The sequence below is a fragment of the Meles meles genome, chromosome 18 (assembly GCF_922984935.1).
Source record: "Meles meles chromosome 18, mMelMel3.1 paternal haplotype, whole genome shotgun sequence".
In the NCBI taxonomy this organism is placed as follows: Eukaryota; Metazoa; Chordata; class Mammalia; order Carnivora; family Mustelidae; genus Meles; species Meles meles.
Genome location: NC_060083.1, coordinates 31,640,049 through 31,646,048, shown reverse-complemented (window position 1 = coordinate 31,646,048; position 6,000 = coordinate 31,640,049).

Sequence of the window (6,000 nt, the reverse complement as noted above, 5' to 3'; positions counted from 1 at the left end):
TTTCTTACTGGCAGGAGTATGGTGAAGATAAAATGTGATGACAGGTGTAAAAGCAATATTAAACTGTTTTATTTTTTTAATGGAAGGCATATAGTGAGGGGTAGGATTGCCAGGGATGGCTACTTAGTTGATGGCTCTGTGGTAGCCCGTCTTCAGATGGCCCCCAATAACTCTCACCTCCTAGTAGTCATGCCTTTGTGTAGTCCCTTCTCACTCTGATTCAGGGTTTACCCTCTGTGACCAATAGAATATAGCAAAAATGATGGACTTTGACTTCTTTTTTTTTTAAAGATTTATTTATTTAGGGGTACCTGAGTGGCTTTGTCAGTCGAGCAACCAACTCTTGGTTTTGGTTCAGGTCATGATTTCGTGGTCCTGGAATGGAGCCCCACAATGGCTCCTCACTCAGCAGGGATTCTGCTTGAGGCTTCTCTCTCCCCCTCTCCCATCTCCATTTTGCACACCTCCCCCCAGCCAACTCACACTCTTCTCTCTCTTTCATAAATAAATCTTTATTTGAGAGAGAGAGAGCACAAGCCCGAAGGGCAGAGGGAGAGGGAGAGAGAATCCTAAGCAGACTCTGAGCTGAGTGCAGAGTACAACACAGGGCTAGATCTCAAGACCCCCCAGATCATGACCTGAGCTGAAACTGAGTCAGACACTTAACCGACTATGCCACCCAGGTGCCCCAATGGTATGTAACTTCTGAAGCTAGATCATAATGACATAGCACCTCTTCCCTTGGTCTCTTAGATTGCTCACTCAGGAAAACTAGCTACCATGTGGTGAAGACACTCAATGGGAGACACAGGTAGAAAGGAACTGAGGTCCCTAGTCAACAGCCAAGGCCAATTTGCCAGTTATGTAAGCCAAATTGGAAATGCATCAAACTGTAACCTCAGGAGAGACCCTGAGCCACAACTGCCCAGCGGAGCTACTTCTAAATTCCTGACATACAAAAACAATTAGAGAAAATCGATGGTTATTTCTGGGATCAAGCCCTGAGTTGGGGGGGGGGGGTCTCTGCTCAGCAGGGAGTCTGCTTTCCCCTCTGCCCCTCCCCCTGCTCACACTTGGGCTCTCTATCTTTCTCTCTCAAATAAAATGGTTATTGCTCTCTTAAGTCATTAAGTTTTGAAGTGACTTCTTATGTAGCAATAGGTTATGTAGAATCAATTTCTCTAGTGTTGACTCTCATTAACCAAGCACAGAGCCCAATATGTAAACCAGAATAACAACTTACTAACACACTTTGAGACACACAATTGTTGAGTGGAATGGGAAGCCCGGTCATTTTCTCCCTGTAGACAGACCAACTTCAAGAGGAAGAAGTTGCTTGGTGAACACAGAATTGGATCAAGAAGTTAGTATGATGGTCCATGAGAGGGCAACACCTGTCACACAGCACTAGACATGCATAGTGGACCCCTCATTTACCCACCCACAATGCTTTAGCTAAGCATCCATCCTCAATGTCTGGCTCCTAAAACTTCATTTTCCTACGCTTTACACTAACCATTCCTTTCTTTTAGGCAGTTTTTCTTCGAGTGAATCCTAACAAAATTGACTACATTTATGGATACTTAATTATGACATTATAGTCCTGCCTCCAACTGTTTAAGTATTTCTAAACCCTTTCTATTCTCCAAACTGAAAATAGCTTTAAAAAAAATCTTGTATTTATTTATTTTTAAAGATTTTATTTATTTATTTGACAGAGACAGAGATCACAAGTAGGCAGAGAGGCAGAGAGAGAGAGAGAGGAGGAAGCAGGCTCCCCGCTGAATCCCAGGACCCTGGGATCACAACCTGAACCAAAGGCAGAGGCTTTAACCCACTGAGCCACCCAGGTGCCCCCAAACTGAAAATAGCTTAAAGAGAATTATAAAAAGTTGAAATCATCTAAAATGACCATTTTACTACTTTGATAAGCATCTTTTTAGATATCGATGCATTTGTCACATGTAGATATTCACACATTTTCATGGGGTCATAATGTACCTACTAGCATACTACTACTTGTATTAGTCAGTAACATGTCATGGGCACCCTTCTCTGTCAATAAATCTATATGACACAATTTCTAATTAGCCTGCTTATGGTTGTTCCATAATTCAAAAAAATTATTGGAGTAAAAAACATAACATTTACCATCTTAACTATTCTGATGTGTATAGTCCAGTGGTATTAAATACCTCACACTGTTCTGCATAAAAACAAACAAAAAAAACCCACAAAAACCAACTTGGGGCACCTCTTCCTCAATAGCAAAGCACTACCACTTTGCTATTGCTTGATAAAGCTTGCTTTGCTACCCACCACTCCGTCTGATCTTCCTCTTCATTCTTCAAAGTGGTGTGACCAAGAACCGTAGGCACCTACAGAGAAAAAAATCCCAGGGTCCTGGAATTGAGTCCTGCTTTGGGCTCCTTGCTCAGCAGGGAGGCTGCTTCTCCCTCTGCCTGTTGCTTCCCCTGCTTATGCTCTCTCTTAACAAATAAATAAATAAAGTCTTAATTTTAAAAAGTCATTGGGGTTTTGATAAGAGATTGCATTGGATCTATAGATTGCTTTAGGCAGTATTAACATGTTAACAATATAACATCTTCTGTTACATGAACATGGGATGTGTTTCCATTTATGTCTTAATTTCTCTCAGCAATGTTTTGTGGTTTTCATGGCACAAGTGTTTCACCTCCTTGTTAATTCCTAAGTATTTTATTATTTTTTTAAAGATTTTATTTATTTATTTGACAGATAGAGATCATAAGTAGGCAGAGAAGCAGGCAGAGAGAGAGGGAAGCAGGATCCCCGCTGAGCAGAGAGCCTGATGCAGGACTCAATCCCAGGACGCCAAGACAGTGACCTGAGCCAAAGGCAGAGGCTTAACCCACTGAGCCACCCAGGTGCCCCTATTTTATTATTTTTGATGCTACTGTAAATGGAATTATTTTTGTAATTTCCCTTTCAGATTTTCCCTTATTCATGTATGGAAATGCAGTGGAATCTTGTGTATTGCCTTTGTATCCTGCCACTTTGCTGAATTATTTACTAGTTATAACAGTTTTTTGGTGAAATCTTTAGGGTTTTCTACCTAAGTTCATATCACCTGCAAACAGGTACTGTCTTTACTTTTTCCTAATTACGATAACTTTAATTTATTTTTCTTGCCTAAATGCTCTGGCTAGAACTTCCAATACTATTTAAATAGAAGTGGTGAAAGCAAGCATCGTCTCTAGTCTCTGATCTTGGAAGAAAAGCTTTCAGTCTTTCAATACCATTGAGTATGATATTCACTATGGATTTTTCATATGTGGCTTTAATCATATTGAGATTGTTTCCTTTTATTCTTAGTTTGTTGAGTGTTTTTGTCACAAAGGGTATTGATTTTGTCAGATGCTTTTTCTCTGTCAAATTAAAATGATGTTTTCTTTCCTCTTCATTCTATTGAGGTGGTATATCACATATTAAATTGTAGCATATCGCAGTTGTACATATGATTTTCATGCTTTCAGCCATCCTCGAGCTCCAGGAATAAATCCCACTTGGTTATGGTGTATAATCTTTTCAATATGCTGCTGAATTGTTTGCTAGTCTTTTGTTGAGGATTTTTTCACCAGTGTTCCTATGAGATAATCTGCAGTTTTGTGCCTTTATCTGGCTTTGGCATCAAGAGTAATGCTGGCCTGGGGCACCTGGGTGGCTCAGTGGGTTGAGGCCTCTGCCTTCGGCTCGGGTCATGATCCCAGGGTCCTGGGATCGAGCCCCACATCAGGCTCTCTGCTCTGCGGGGAGCCTGCTTCCTACTCTCTCTGCCTCTCTGCCTACTTGTGATCTCTGTCTGTCAAATAAATAAATAAAATCTTAAAAAAAAAACTTTAAAAAAAGAGTAATGCTGGCCTCAGAATGAGTTAGAAAGTGTTTCTTCAATTTTTTGGAACATTTTCAGAAGGATTTGTATTAGTTCCTCTTGAGATGTTTGGTAGAATTCACCAGTGGAGTCATCATGTCTGGGGCTCTTCTTTCTTGGGAGATTTTTGATTATTGATTCAATCTCTTTACTAGTTATAGGTCTATTTGGCTTTTCTCTTTCTTCATGATTAAGTCTTGCAGACATTGTGTTTCTAGGAATTTGTTCATTTCATCCAAGTTATCCAATTTGCTGGCATAAAATTGTTTATAGTACTCCCTTATAATCCTTTTTATTTCTGTAGATTCAGTAGTAATGTTCCACTAGAATTTTTTTTAAAGATTTGAGAGAGAGAGAGCTTACAACAAGGAGGGCCAGAGGGAGAGGGAGAATCTCAAGCAGACTCTGCGCTAAGTGGAGCCCAGAGTGGGGCTCAATCTCACGACCCTGAGATCATGCCCTGAGCTGAATCTAAGAATTTGGCATGTAATCAACTGTGCCACCCCACTTCATTTTCTGATTTTAGTAATTAGTAATTACTAAATTAGTAATTTAGAGTCTTCCCTTCTTTTCTAGTCCATCTAGCTACAGTATTTTCAATTTTGTTGATCCTTCTGAAGAATCAACTTTTGGTTTCATTGATTTTTACCTACTATTTTTTTTTCTCTATTTCATTTATCTCTGCTCTAATCTTTATTTCCTTTCTTTTGCTAGCTTTGGGTTTAGTTTGTTCTATTTCTAGTTCCCTAAGGTATAATGTTAGGTTGTTGATTTGAAATCTTTCTTACTTTTTACATGTTTTTATTTATAAATTTCCATGCTTTTGCTGTATCCATAAGTTTTAGTATGTTGTGGTTTTTTTTTTAATTTTTTTTTATTTTTATTTATTTGACAGCGAGATCACAAGCAGACAGAGAGGCAGGCAGAGAGAGAGAGAGGGAAGCAGGCTCCCTGCTGAGTAGAGAACCCCATGCGGGACTCGATCCCAGGACCCTGAGATCATGACCTGAGCCGAAGGCAGCGGCTTAACCCACTAAGCCACCCAGACGCCCCAATCACTTGGTTGTTTTAATGATTTTTTTTTTAAGATTTTATTTATTTATTTTTTAAAGATTGTATTTATTTATTTGATAGAGAGAGAGATCACAAGTAGGCAGAGAGGCAGGCAGAGAGAGGAGGAAGCAGGCTCCCTGACAAGCAGAGAGCCAGATGCGGGGCTCGATCCCAGGACCCTGAGATCATGACCTGAGCCGAAGGCAGAGGCCTTAACCCACTGAGCCACCCAGGTGCCCCCACTTGGTTGTTTTAAAAGTGTGTTATTTAGGAGCACCTGGGCAGCTCAGTTGGTTAAGCATCTGACTCTTGGTTTCAGCTCAGGTCATGACCTCAAGGGTCGTGGGATTGAGCCCTGTGTCTGGCTACACATTCAGCGGCGATTCTGCTTGAAGATTCTTTCCCCCTCCCCTCACTCACATTCTCCAAAATAAATAATCTTTTTAAAAAATTAAGCTCCCTGGAGCACAACATCACCTTTCTTTAAAACAAACAAACAAACAAACAAAAAAAGGTGTGGGGGCGTCCAGGTGGCTCAGTTGGTTAAGCATCTGACTCTTGGACTCTTGATTTCCACTCAGGTCATGATCTTGGAGTCACGCAATCAAGCCCCGTTTCAAGAGTTCTTTACTCAGCATAGAGACTGCTTCCCTCTCCCTCTACTCCTCCTCCCCTTCACTCACTCTCTCTCAAATAAATAAGTAAAAATCTTTTTTTTTTTAAAAGTGTGTTATTTAACTTCCATGATTTTATGAACTCTCCAGTTTTCCTTTTGTTATTATAACTTCATCCTATTGTGGTCAGAGAAGTTACTCTGTATGATATCTATCTTTTAAAATCTAATGAGACATAAGTGGCCTATTTTTTAGGTTTTCCCTAAAAAGTATCCAGGTGTACTTGTGAAGAATACATATTCTGTTGTTGCTGAGTAGAGTGTTCTGTAAATACAAGATCTAGTTGGTTTTTTATGTTAACTCCTCTATTTCCTTATCCATCTTCTGTCTGGTTGGTCTATCCATTATTGTGAGGGGGTTTTT